This window comes from Malaya genurostris, chromosome 2 (assembly GCF_030247185.1).
Source record: "Malaya genurostris strain Urasoe2022 chromosome 2, Malgen_1.1, whole genome shotgun sequence".
In the NCBI taxonomy this organism is placed as follows: Eukaryota; Metazoa; Arthropoda; class Insecta; order Diptera; family Culicidae; genus Malaya; species Malaya genurostris.
In genome coordinates, this window is record NC_080571.1 from 23,499,853 (window position 1) to 23,514,944 (window position 15,092).

Below are 15,092 nucleotides of genomic sequence, written 5' to 3' on the forward strand. Positions count from 1 at the left end.
ACTGCTCGGAAATCGGCTTGAAGCAACTGCTAGAAAATCTGCTCGAAAATTATTTGAATGGCCCTGCAAAGCTGTTGGAAAAGCTTAGTGAAAATATGATCGGAAAACGGCTTTAAAACTGCTTGTAAAACTACTCGAATCTGAAACTGCTCGAAAATAGCTTGCAACTGCGAAGAACTGCTCAAAAAATTGTTTGGCGAAACTGCTAGGCTGGCAGAAAAAACTGTTCGATCTCGAAAACAAAATTATTGAAATGGAAAATTGCTCGATTACACTTTTGACAAACTGTTCTGGACCAAGTGTTTTAAAACTACTTGAAAACTGTTTCGAAAAATGGTTTGAAAAATCTGCTTGAAGAACTGCTCGAAAAACTACTTAAGAAAACTTTACTCAAAAAAGCTCGACAAACTGCTCGAATAAAAATTGGAACTGCTCGAAACGTTTTTCAAAAGAATTCTTGAAACAACTAACAAAATAACTGCTCGGAAATTTGTTCGATAAGACTGCTCGAAAAAATGCTTGGCGAAACTGATGGAAAAACTACTAAATAAAATTAGTCGAAAACTGCTTTACAAACTTGTTACAAAATCTGTTAGAGTAACTACTAAAAAAATTGCTCTGAAACAATTGTAAAAAAAAACTGATCGAAAATCCACTCATGAGCTCGGGAGAACTGCTCGGAAATCGGCTTGAAACAATTGCTAGAAAATCTGCTCGGAAATTACTTGAATGGTTCTGCAAAAACCGTTCAAAAACGGCCAGCAAAAAAAAAACTGCTCCAGAATTGCCCAAAAATGGCTTGCGTGAAACTATTATGAAGAAATTTCTCTAAAAATTTTAGAAAAAACTGCACAGAAAATGACTTAAAAAATTTTTCTCGAAAAAACTGCTTGAAGTGCTGTTTGAAAAACTACTCAAGAAAATTTCTCCAAAAAACAACTCAAATAATTGCTCGACAAATTACTGAACGAACTGCTCAAAAATTGCTTGATAAATTGTTCGAAAAATTGCTTGGCGAAACTGTTGGAAAAAAAAGTGCTAAATAAGATTAGTCGAAAACTACTGGAACAACTACTGTTAAATAATTTGTTAAAAAAATCTGTAAGATTACCTACTAAAAAAATTGCTCTGAAGCAATTGTTAGAAAAACTGCTCGAAAATCCGCTAATGAGCTCGAGAAAACTGCTCGAAAATCGGCTGGAAACAACTGCTCGAAATTTTTTTAAATTGCCCTGAAAAACTGTTCAAAAAACGACCAGAAAAACCAGCATTGAAAACAGCAAGAAAAACTGCTCCAAAAACTGCTTGAAGAACTGTTTGAAAAGCTAGAAAATTTCTCCCAAAACAACTCAAATAATTGCTCAACAAACTTCGGAACAAATTGTTCAAAATCTACTCGAAAAGTTGTTCGAAAAATTGCTCGAAAAAATTGGTTAGAAAAACTACTCGCCTTTCACGACATGAAAACAGGAATTCAGTGGATCCATTCTTGCCTTTGTTTAGGCACCGAATTTCACACAATCTCTAAGTTTCCCAAGATTTGTAACATGGAAAAGATCCGGTTATTGAAATGGGAAAAAGGGAAACTCCTACATTTGGAGTTTTACGACATGGAACTAGGAACTTAGCAGATCTATTCTTGTCTGTTCTATTTTTTTATTTTGGCACCTGAATTCACACGGCCACACGAATATTTATGCACAACAAACAAAATCAAATATTCCATTTCTGTAGCAATACGGATTTTTCATTTGAGTTCTCAAAACGAAATATCATAAATCGTTAATAAGTTTTTAGTTTTTCATAATTATAATTCTAATTTTTGAACTGAGGTTTTGAAAATGCAAAGTAGAATACACCGGTAAGAAATAATAAAATCCGTCGACATACGTTTTCTAATACGTTCATTTTAATTTTCTTTTAACAATCACGACTGAAGTATCATATTTTCTCGATCGCAGATTTAACTATTTAACACGTAATTTGAATTTTTGTGGAGGAAAATTTACACGAGAAAAGTTTTGACTTCTAACTTTGGCGATGCCTACTCAGGTTTCAAAGTAACGGAGAAAATGAACAAATTTTTTTATAATCGACCTTGGGATTTTGAGATTTCCAAAATCGAAATTTTTTTGTAAACAAAAAGGTTTTAGAAACGTTGAGAGCTGGTATTATCTCGAAAACACAGTTGACTTCATTTCCAAGACAAGAGACCAAGCCATACAAAGAGACTTGAGTGTAATTAGTGAAGCTCAACTCTTTAGCAGTTTCTAATTTCCGGAAAAGTTCGAAAAATCCGACAATCGGCTTTTGGAGAATTAATATGAGTGCCATTTCTATCTAATACACCCTTCAGCATTATGAAGATGACCTCTGTCCGATTTCCCGCGTTCCCCAAAACCAAAAAAAAACGACTATTTCAAAACGTACAATTGCAATAATGGAATCGAAATTAACACATTCCGAACAAATCGCCGTTTTTAGAATCGATTTCTCATCACACACCTTCAAAGCCCACCGGCCGAAACCTCGGGATCCGGAGCTGTTTTCGGGGCCAGACTAATTTGTTCGGCTAAAACTTAACCAAAGTGGCTATCATTTTCGGCATCGGGTTTCTTGAGTACGTGATTCTTTTCATCCTTTCCGCGCACGAACTTTTGCCGGTCGCTGGCACGCTTCCGAGAGTCGGGAACCGTCGGAATTATGCCCGAATTCGGCACAGGCAGTAAGCGACGGGAGCGGTCGGTCAAAATGGGAGAGACGGAATACCAGCAACCCAGTTCTTGTGTATGGCCGTGCGAAAGCGTGAGTGCATTCAATTTTCCACCGAATTAAGTCACTTTCGAGTTTGAGTGTGTCAGTGTTTTATCCATGACATGAAATGAGAAAAAGTCTACCGGAACGGGGACCTCCGACTGTGTGCTTACCGAAACAAAAAAAAAAAAAAACAAATCGATCCCCGTAAATAGGCACGGATAGTAGTCACTGTGCAGAACCGTAACTCGCGAACTATTTCATTTAATTTCTCCAACAGCGGAATGTTGATCTTGCAATTTGTTGTTAATTTGCTTCATTTATCTAAAATGCATCGGGGATACCGGGAAAATGTATGTCAGTCAGTCAGTCAGTCAGTCAGACAGAGTCAGTGTTGACTCCGGGAATCGGACCGCACGGAAACATCACGCTAGCAAGGCTCATTTAATGGGAAACCTTGGCCAATTGGAACTAGCCGGTTGGTGATGATGGATGAATGAAACGAAAGATATAATACCACCATCTATGAGTGGCAGGAACAAGATCTGAACGCGAGATTGTGGGGGACCGAAGTCGTCAACATGAATTAATAAATGGTTTTTCATGTTGAAGTCCAAGTTGCTAACCAGTTGTTATTTGGATGGTTGATTCAGGGGTAATCGTTGTAAGTTCGGTATAGTGATTGGATTTGATTTTTTGAATGTTTTTCTAATGTATTATGTAAACATTTTGTTCGGTTCTAGATGGTATGCTTCACCATACTGTTTGGTATCCAAAAAAAGGAGACAGCAAAAAATTGGAGGCGGACTTAAACCTGCTTGTCTGATAATGGGTTGATATTGGATGTAAAAAACAGTTAGCTAGTCAGAATGACATTTGTGAAATGAGGTCCCAGTAAGCGGGTATTGTATGATACAGTATGAACTTGAACCGGCCCGAACAAAGTATCATGCACGTGTTCAGCACTACCTAAACGGGTTGCTTTCTGGCATGTACTTCACGGAACGACCGAAATTAGCTCTGCGCCTAATTCGTATCACTGTTTTTTAATTAGTTGATTTTAACAACAAAATTTCTAAAATAACTACGAAATTAGTAAAAATTGAGAATTTACTTTGCTGAAAAAAAACTCTTATTTTTAGAGAACGTGTTTAGTTGCCGAATATCCTGGACACAAACCAGCAATATTTCAATCTATTCATTGAAAACTAATTTTGTTATAGGGACCGTGCACGATAACAAGTAGCACCATTAGTGGCGAATAGGCGAAAAAACTCTACCATAGCTTTACACAGTTACCATATGTTTACGCTGAATAAAATAGTCAAAAATCTGTTTTCATACAACCTAGTGGTGTAATGATCCTTTTCTCACATCAATCATATTCTCATATATAATACTGTGGTATACTATTAAAAATATTTCTCTTCGATTCTTAAAATGAAGATCAAAGAGATTGTTTGTACATTAACTAGTATAACCTACAGAATGAAACAGTTCTCTGACTTAGATGAGAAAACGAAGTGAGTTTCACTATTGTAGGTATTTCGGGCACTGGAACCCGAGAACGTATAATCGAAGTTGGTTCGTATGGCCATCAACTAACATCCGAAAAATATGCTTAATTTTCGGTAGGAGCATATAATCTTTCATTTGAACCTAAGATTAGGAATACCGGCCTAAGTGTAAAAGTAAGTGAGATCCTTTTTTGAGTGTATGACTATTATCTGCCGTCGTTATTCGAAAACCGGGAATACTTTCTAGACCAATTTAGAAAACTTTTTACTTTTTTCGTTTCGACTCTTCAAGTGACGGTACACAATTTTTAACACACTTTGCCCTATCATTCCGGAACCGAAAGTCGGATCCGGATGAAATTCAAAAATTCCGTGTAGAACCATGAGACCTTTCATTTGAATCTAAGTTGGTCAACATCGATTAAGTCATTTTCGAGAAACACACACACAGATACATTGCTCAGCTCGATAAACTGAGTGGAATGGCATACGACACTTGGCCAATTTTTACTAGTCGATTTTCAAGTGTTTGTATAAACCTTCTATATGAGAAAGGCAAAACAGTTCAGCGTTCCAATAAAATGATTATTTGTTATTAGTTTCGTGACTCGTATTTTCAATATACGTCAAACTGGCTACTCGTGAGTTTGCTAGCATTTTTACGATTGCAATTTATTTTCTTCCTCCATTCTAAGAGTATGGACCATCCTGCGAATTTTTTGAACTTTTGATTAATGATGCTTAGTTATAGCTAATGTAATGTACAAGAATGATGAGTTCTGATCGATTTAATACAGATAAGGAGTGTATCGAAAATAAGCTATCCACATACATTTATGTTGTACGCATGTATTTGTGATGGTTTTACCTATTTTTATATATATAAAAAATAGGTATAGAATTCGCTCAAACTTTCGAAAATTTTTCCGAGGCCCGGAGGGCCGAATGACATATACCAATCGATTCAGCTCGACGAACTGAGCAAATGTCTGTGTGTGTGTGTGTGTATGTGTGTGTGTCCGTATGTGTGTTGTCAACTAAGAGGTCGAGATCTCAGAGATGGCTGGACCGATTTTCATCAAACTAGTCGCAAATGAAAGGTCTCCCCGTCACCCAAAACGCTATTGAATGGTTTTGAGATCGGATGTTTACTTTTTGAGTTATACAAAGTTTTATGTCAAAATTTTCAGTTTTTTGACAGTATCTGTCACAATTGACCTTGAAAACAGAATGTGTTTTCAGACTTAGGTTCCGCACGGTAATACCTATCCAACAAGCCATAGATTGTTAAAATCCGTCCATTTTTAACGGAGATATCGAAATTTTTCTGTAAGCGACTTTTCCCCCTATTCCAGCAGTAGGAGTTTTGAGCGCTGTATGACAAAGAAATGCTTGGGAGCAACGGAAAACACGATTTTTTATACTGTTACATACAATTGTTTCTAAGAACCAAAAGGATTGTGTACAGCATTCTTTTTCATGACATTTAGCCTCGGACCGATTTTGGCACGGCTCGTTTTTGGCAACATAATCGTTCGAATATGACATATATAAACCAGATGATGGCAGAATTTTTTTTAATTATTTTGTTTTAAACTACTTACAGCAATAAATGCTGGAGCAACATAACATCCATATACCATTCGAATCAGTTCGTCGAGATCAGCAAATGCGTGTGTGACAAATAACTTCAATTAATTTTCTCGGAAAATTTCTTTTCTACAAATTCAGATTCATACGAAAAGTCGTATGCTCCCAAACAAAGTTCCTGCATTATGTTTGGTTCCGACCTCTGGTTTCGGAACTACAGGATGATATGTGAAACGAAATCAAAATTGTGTAACTCATTTTTCTTGAAGATGGCTGAACCGATCTAAGATGCTAATGAAATCTAAGAATCATCTAAGATTCAAATGAAAAGTTTCAAAGTTCTATAAAACATCTTGCTTTTCAGTCAGATCCAACTTCCGGTTTCGGGGATTGTATTAAAATGTCTATTCCACATAATTTAATCAGGTTTATCGGGTTAGCAGATTTGGATAGTCGATAAAAAAATTAACTTTTTTCAGTTTTAGTGGTATTCAGTTGTCGATCAGAAGGCACCTAAAAATTTAATTCGTGCTATGATCTCTCAAAGATGTCTTAACTGATTTTCAAATGTTTTGAAACAAATGTAAAGTGTACAGCTACTCAGGTGAATTTATCTGACTTCGGCCATACCGCTTTTAGAATTCCGGTTCCAGTATAAAATCGTTTCTCAAAGCTCAATCGTTTTCTCAAAAAAAGCCTAATCAAATTTCAGAAACAAAAATTTTAATTAAAACAAACTTATATACAAAAATTAATTATTTTATCCAATTATGACTTCCGGTTCTCGAATTACATGATGATGAATTTTTAAAATTCAAACCGATATAGAAGATGACAATCCCGAAAAGCTTCAAAGTTGAACTCAAAACTGTTGTAATTTATTCGTCATATGGCCATACGAATCGGTTTGGGTTATGCTGGTTCCTGAATACCGGCTCTGGAAGTACCTTAAATTACCGTAAACTCTAGAGTGGAACTTACATATCATGGCATGTTTAATCGATTATCACACTTCTAGATTCAAATTCGATCCGATTTGCAGTTTCGACATTACAGAGTAATGAGTGATTAAAATCTCAAATTGTCGCTTAAAACGAGGGTCATTAAAATAATGTCATGAAAACTTAAACACCGAAGAATATTCATGCAAAAAACACATGCGGATTGAAAAAAATAGGTATCATCTCACTGCTAGGTGGATTAAACACGTTTTTTATGCTCAGATCGCAGCATGCGGTGTGTTTGGCTGTCAGCTTTCGATTCTTTACTTGTTTGTGCGGTTGAAATTCTGCGTTTTCAATATGTCGCGTATTGAAAAGGAAGTGGAAATTAAGGTTTTGGACACATGGCTAAGTGAGAATGGTATTACTATGCCAAAATTGACGAAGCGGTTTGGAATTCATCATGCCAGTGTTAAAAACATAATTAATAAGTTTGGGGAACATTATTCTTAGGATGAGCTACCAGGAAGAGGCAGAAAACCTGGTTCTTCCAACCCGAAACTGGACCAGAAAGTGGTATCTCTAAGAATGAAGAACAAATCAATGTCAATCCGTGATTTTGTCGGAATGATCCAGCGTATCAAGAGGCGAAATCACCTACAAGAAGCAGAAAATCTCGGAACAAAGTGTAAAACAGAAGAAGCAAGCAGCAACAAGGGCCCGGAAATTGTATTCGCGTCTTTCGTAGGGTCCGGATACATGCGTTTTGATGGACGATGAGACTTATGTAAAGGAGGGCTCAAAAACCCTTCCCGGTCCACAATACTTTACTGTCGTCGTTGGGGAGGATGTGAGCAATACGGACAGGTCGATTTAAGTGGAGAAACTCGGTCGAAAGGTACTGGTATGGCAAGCAATATGTTCCTGTGGTTTGAAGTCAACCATTTTTTACACTACCGGAACTATAAATGCAGAAATCTATCGATATGAGTGTTTCCAGAAGAGATTGCTGCTTTTATATATGAAGCATAGTACACCTCCACTGTTTTGGCTGGATTTGGCGTCGGCTCACTATGTCAAAATCACTCTCACTTGGCTTGCGGAAAAGGGTATACATTTCATTGAGAAAAATATCAATCCACCAAATTGGCCTCAGCTTAGACCCATCGAACGTTACTGGGCAATCGTGAAGAGGGTCTTCAAGAAGACTGGTTAGGCAGCTGGGAACATGCAGGAGTTCAAAAAAATTTGAGCTCAAGCGTCCAAAAAGTGCGATGCAACACTTGTCCGGAACTTGATGAATTACATTAGTCAACAGTTCGAACAATCCTACAGCGTTGTCCCAGAATGATTTTTAAAACTCTTAAAACAAGGTGCCGTCTTACCAGTTTTGCTTTCATTACTTTGGTTATGATTTCGCATTTAAAATTTTACTAAAAAGAACTGCGTGAAAAACCAAACCACACAATAACAAATTTCACATCACAATCTTGAATTAAGCAAGCGTATGCGTGTGTCTGGATGTGTGTGCAGAACATAGATGCGTAGATCTCAGGGAAACACTTATAACAAACCTTCATCTGATAGACACTTTTATGTATTTCACGTGTATTTCGATACGTTTTGGTGCAAATAAGAAGTGTATTCAGATTCATTTCTTACAAACCAGGAATGCCTATATCGATAGTCAATAAAATTTTCGGAAGCTGCATGAAACCTCAAGTTAATACACTCAGAAAAATATTACAGTAATCGCAACCTGTTACTCATGGTCATTTCAACTATGCACTTAAATAATAGTAACGACCATAATATCAGATTATTTACCATCTGTATCGTAATAAGCACTAGAACAAAAAATCTACTACTTGACTATACTATTTGTTTTATTGACTTTTCCGGCATGGTAATTCGGACAATCATTAAAATAAGAACAAAAAAGTCCCAATGACAATTACAAGGACGGTGAAATTGAACTTTCGGTCATCATAAAGCTGAGCAGTGAAATAGTTCAGTTCAGTGCGACTAAACAATATTGTCAAGCAACGCATCTGCTTTCACATTAGCTTCATTACAGCGGCAAATTTCGTATTTCAACGACAAAATTGCGATAACTTGTATAAGTGTTTAATTTTGTAATAGTGCGCAGTTGTACTTCAGCATTGATATTGCAGGTGAGTAAATTTCATAAGAATAGCTACATCGTGAATAATGAATATCTCTAGCGGATATGGAAGCTTATTCGGAAATAATATCCGAAAAAAATCCTAATGAGTTTTCCGTTAAGTTTCTGTGTAAATACTTCTATTAGTAATTTATAAATAACGTTTTTTCTACACCTTTATAGGAACTGTATAATTCCTCAAGAAATTCGCTGGTAAAAAAACCCTAATGATTTATTATATGATCGATTCCATAACAAAAAAGGAACATTAAAACGTTAAAGAGAGCAACGAGTTGGTGATTTTTAATGCCTACAAGCGATCAAAAAATAAGCTCTTGCGAGAACAAGTTAAGGTAAATCTATCATCATAGAATAGTTGGAAATAACAAATATTCAAAAAAAAAACGCTCGTTTAATTGCTGACAAAAATGGCTCATAATCAGGTTTTTCATCAGGCTAAAGAAATACTATAAACAAGTTTTTTAAAATTTTATGGATGATGTTTATATATAATGTTAAATCAGTGTAAAAATGTTTTAGGAAAATAAAGCAGGTTTTAATGTATTCTTGCATCGAAATTTTAATTAATGTAACTTTTGAACATTTTCGCATGTTTGAATGATCTTCATCATTGTCAAATTAACCTTAATTCCGTGTTTTGAAAAAAATACCGGAAGTGAAATGTCAAAAATATCATGCACTGGTTAAAACAATAAGTACAATGTAAAAATAAGATGCTATCATGGTTATGCTAAACATTCCAATTGTAGTAGTTATTCATACGATATACAGTTCAATATTCCTATTCTAGAGCCAAAACCATTCATAGTAAAAGTGAGCTTGCATATTTTTAACATCATCTGATTTTATTGTGTGCTGAAAACTACTATACTCGTATGGTTAAATTATCCTCCCTTATGGTAGCTGTTACCATCTTATTTTTCTGAGTGTAGATAAATGAAACTACACACTTAGAAAAAGTTACATCTTTATAGATGCACATAAAATGAGCGTCGCGTTTCACCTATAGTACATTCACATTAGCGCTGATCTCACTGGATATACCGAGATGATATGCATATCATGTCGAAGTGTTCACATATGATCGAAATGGTATCGTTTGACAATCAAGTTGTCATATTGAATGTTCCCATTAGGAGTAAGATCAATAATATTGCTCTTCTCTCCTATAATTCTAACAATAATCGAAGTTTCGCATTTACTGGTCATCGAACGCCAATGTTCGTTAAAAATTCAAAATTATAATGATTGTTTATTGTCACTCTCAAAGTTACATTCCTAAATGAGTGAGTTCAATGCCATGATCTGTGTTGCTAGTTGCAATTTTTGGCAGTTCGACATGATATCGCTCATGATATCACGTGATATTTATGTTAACATGTTAGTAGATGTAATATTGTGTCATTTCAACGAATAAATCGCGGCATGCTTGTATTTACGTCAAGTGTAAATTTCATTCTTTCTAAGAGTGTATGGTAAATCAAGGGTAAAAACGAAACAGGTCGGGGTGAACCCATCTGTAATGGAATTCATTCGCAAAAATGTTTAAAATTTTCGTTGTTTCTAACCACAATTTTAAGTGACAAAATTTTAGGACACTGCAAATTTTCCAAAAATGTGAGAGATCCCAGACATTTTAATAATTCATAATCAAGCTGAATATTTATTAATAAAGAAAGGTAATTAGAAAACTAACAACACCGATAGATACGCATTCAAAAACACATGCGGATTTATAAAATAAAAGATATCATGCTAAGATAAGATGGATGTAAGAACTTTGTTGCATTAAACATCTTTGAACGGCTTACCTAGACTGCCTTTAAACAGAGTGACGTCAGCTGTTCGTTTGGAATGGCAGCTTCCAGTTCCAAACGAGCAAACGACCTGTCAATTACAATGTAGAGCTAACGACATTGCCAACATTTCGGATAAAATGTCATGAATTGTTGACACTTTGGTTATAGGCACTCTAGGCAAAGATAAACTCAAGATTACAATTGAAAAATATCGAACCAGTAATCCTGAACCAGTGAACTAATGGCGTTTTTCATTGAAAAACACTGGTGGCGTGGATTGCTTTGGTTTTGCACTTTCGAGCAGAAATCGCAATGAAACACCGTCAGAATGTTGCATTTCTGCTCGAAAGTGCAAAACCAGAGCAATCCACGCCACCAGTGTTTTTCAATGAAAAACGGCATAAGTAACAGTGTAATTTTGTTGACCCTTCGTTAATAAGCGTCGATAAACATTTGAAAATTACGGTAAAATTCCATAGCAACAATACAAGTTTGGAAGGAAACATATGTAAACATACCGCACAAAATATATTGTAACATACCTACATTCGTAAGATAAGAATATTGCAAATTGAACAGATTATTAGCAATAATTCTAATTGATTTTTGTTTTTCTGTTCCAAAATCCACTCGATATGTAGCAAAATACCACGATTTCCATCATATTGCAATTTAAGATCAATTCTATATAAACAAGCATTGTCATAGTTACGACGCATGTAGCGATTCGACGCTTGTTGTTTTGTATTAAATAAGAATTGTACTGCAACTGACGCTGAACCGATTTCATCGAGGGGTCCTGTTTGAATGGTATATGAAAAATCTTAGAATATTCCATCTTGAGTTTATCTTTGCTCTAGGCTTACCCAAATTAAACTGCATGTATCTGCGTTTGAATGTGCTAAATAAATATCTGGAGAGTTTGGTTTAATAACCCAGTCTGAACTGAAAGACCCTAACTAATTTCAATGCTCTTATTTTACGTTTCATCTTCAAATCGTTCTAGTCTAGCAATTCAGTGTGAGCTGCTACTGTAGCAGCTAAATTCAGATGTATATTTTGACCGAAAGCAGAAAATATTTTCCAATGGTCAAAGTCAAAGCTGCCGAACTGACAAGCCGAAACTAACGGCTCAATTAGAAAACTGCTAAGGCAAAGAGTTGAACACGAAACATGAAGAAAATGGACTAATCTAGTAACCCGAGAAATCGTCAGTTTCATTCAGTTTCCAGCAGTATAGAATCCATTGTAGAATTTGACAGAACGTGAAAACAATTGTACGTGACGACAAGCTGATATTATCGTGCACTCTTTGAAATCAGTACTGGATATACAGCACCTGGTTTACAAGACCAGAAAATTGCCTGTTTGCGAAAAAAAAACTGGAATCGCAGGTGAACTCTGACAGCGAGTGCCGTCTCAGTTCAAAAGATCAGAATCGCGATGATCGGTTTCCCATTCATGTTTAGCATCATTGTTAGCCGAGAACATAACATAGTAATGTGCAAATCATCTTCCTTTTAAGCATAGGTTTCTGCTGTTGACCAACCGAACCGAGTGAATCAGCGCAGAATCTACTGAATCCCACACTCGTCGCGGTCGGTACTGCTATTCTTGGGCGGCCACGGCCCGCAGTTCAGTTGTTGTTCTTTTCACTCACTTTTTTTTCTTTTAATTCCTTAGATTGCCGCTTCGGAAGAGTCTCTGCTTTCCACATGCACCACACACCGTCTGGTTTCCACTCCGGCGATTCTACTGCTTCGGGGAATTCTTTTCACTCTATTGTTTTCCGGATCACTTTTCGCGCAACGGGGAATTAAACAGTCGAGCGAATGCCGGGCTGCTCGTCGTTTCTTTTTTTTCCCTAATGATTTGTATCGAACAACGTTTTCCTATGTTGAGCAGGAATTCCAATTAGCATAGAACACTGCAACATACGCTGCACAAACGAGCGAGGTACCAACCAATCCACGAACGCACACAAACTCACACCAGAAAGCCAGATTCGAGATGTTCTAGTCGAAGAAACGTTACTTTGTATCTCTCTTTCTCTCTGTCTCTCTGATTGTAGATACTGTTGGTTACTTCTTAACGCACTAATCGCTTCGGTTCCACACTAAGTCGGTTTTGATTTTCACCTATTCTTTCACCAAGTGTATCCGGGTTTTGGTTTCGGTCACTTCCTGTTTGGTTTTGCTCACTTCTGATTCACTCCGGAAAAAGCGGCGCTTCAGGATCGTAGGACACTTTTTTCGCGCTACTAATAACGAACAAACAGAACCGAAAAATAAATTTCACAAGTTCGCGACAAATGGACAAAAACAGAAAATAACAACTGGGTGGGAAACTTCAAAGGGGGGTCTAAACGCGCATGCTCACGGGTCGACCACAGACGGAAAACTGATCGCAGCACCGTACGTACGGTTGAACCGATCTAGCGGATTTTGGCTTTGGGCTTAGAAGGAGACGCTCGTGGCTGGCGTTTAGCTTAGCTCGGACGAACGAATGAACTTCCCTCGGCACCGAACGGCACGGCACGGGATGGATGGATGGATGGGAAAATGAACCGAACCGTACATACGTAGAAAGAAAGCACAACGCGGAGAAATGGGATCTCTTTGGCTGCTACCGACTAGAGCCCACCGCCGAGAGAAAACACGGGCGAAACGGGCGAAGAGAAATGCATTAGACGACGACGATGACGACGAACCTCGCTCAGTAGTAGCAGCAGCATTTCTCCACGGCATCAATGCGTTTTTTTTTATGCTTTATGGCTGTGCTGGTCGCGCTTGTGTTGAAGATGATGACGATGGTGATGAAACTCTAGGAGCGAAAATGAATCATCATCGATCATGAGGCGCTTATGTTCTATGCTCTCTCGCCGTTTTATGTCCAGGTGCGCATATGCTCTCGGCGAAGTTTTCCGATACATATTATGATTGATTCTGTAGAAGAAGGAAATAGTTAAGATTGTAGACAACTCTAGGAAGGATTTAACTATTGAAAAGAAATTGCAGATTAGTGCAAGGATTACAAGAAAATGTATTTTTAAATGATCTTTAAATGATTTGACATTAATTTATTAGGGATACTAGCTGAATTACCCGGCGTTGCTCGGAAATGTTTCGCGAAAGGAAGGCCGACAAAAATTCTCGAAGTTGTCCGGCTTAGTGAAATACTCTGATTGTAGTGAAACATACACCCTTATTCGCCCTTATTCTGAATAACGTCGTATCGTTTTTTTCCCTCGTATTTCATTTGTATTCCCCATAACGCTAGCAAAATCAAAGGTAGCTATGATTCGATCCAACCACATTCGATCGAAAAATCAATACGTCGTTATTCAGAATAAGGGCGAATCGCCCTTATTCTGAATAACGACGTATTGATTTTTCGATCGAATGTGGTTCTATCGAATCCTAGCAACCTTTGATTTTGCTAGCGTTATGGGGAATACAAATGAAATACAGTCGTAAAATCGATACGACGTTATTCAGAATAAGGGCAATAACCCGATTCAACAATACTCCGTTCATGTTCAGATTGCGAATGATCAGTGTTCCATCTCAGATCTCACAATAATCATAATTTTCGTGTACCTACATTCACTTCACTTGATATCCACCGTGAAGTGATACCCATAATAAGGGTCACAGTCTCTTCCCAAGTAACAATTCGAATGCCTTATGGTTTTGATTATAATTTATAGGAGTTTTGTAATTGATTTTTCAATCACTACCTGTTTTATGACAACTATAATAAGTGTCTCTTTTGAAAAGTAATATCATAGTTTTTAAAGCTTCTTTAAAACCCTTTACCTAGACTTACAACTTGGCTGAAAATAAAACAATTTGCACTAGAATAAAACCATTCAAACGCTCTTAATATTGCTTTCAAACATTTTCTTTAAAACATTATTGTCAGTTAAATTCTTTCATAAATCTAGTCTTGTGTGTGTGCGTGTTCATTGGATGACAGTTTCACTCAGAGCAAATTTGAGGGTTCTAAAGTATATTTATGACATATTTGTTGTGGCCTATTTGATTTATTGCATCTTACGTTAAGTGTAATTTGCATTGAAGGAAATTTCATGGCCGCCATTATGATGTTTCTTGCCGTAGCTTTTATTGACATCAAATGAACTTCGAAATGCAAAAAAGAAGGGAATATGATGGACTTTCATGATTCATTTCCAGGACGTATGCACAAGTTTTAACGCCACGAAATAGTTTTATACAAAAATGACGATGAATCACAGAAAATAATATTAATAAATTATGGAGACTTTCGCAAAAACCGCATTTAT

At 36.7% G+C, this 15,092-nt stretch overlaps 1 protein-coding gene across 1 annotated transcript in view; it reads right to left on the reverse strand.

The window, feature by feature from the left end:
• LOC131432724 (myosin-G heavy chain) overlaps nucleotides 1-13,268 on the reverse strand; it is a 311,040-nt gene extending 297,772 nt beyond the window's left edge. Inside the window, exon 1 of the mRNA XM_058599194.1 lies at nucleotides 12,447-13,268. The gene's annotated coding sequence lies outside the window, so the exon portion shown is untranslated. The remainder of the gene's footprint in view (nucleotides 1-12,446) is intronic.
• Between the last annotated feature and the right edge of the window lie 1,824 nt (nucleotides 13,269-15,092).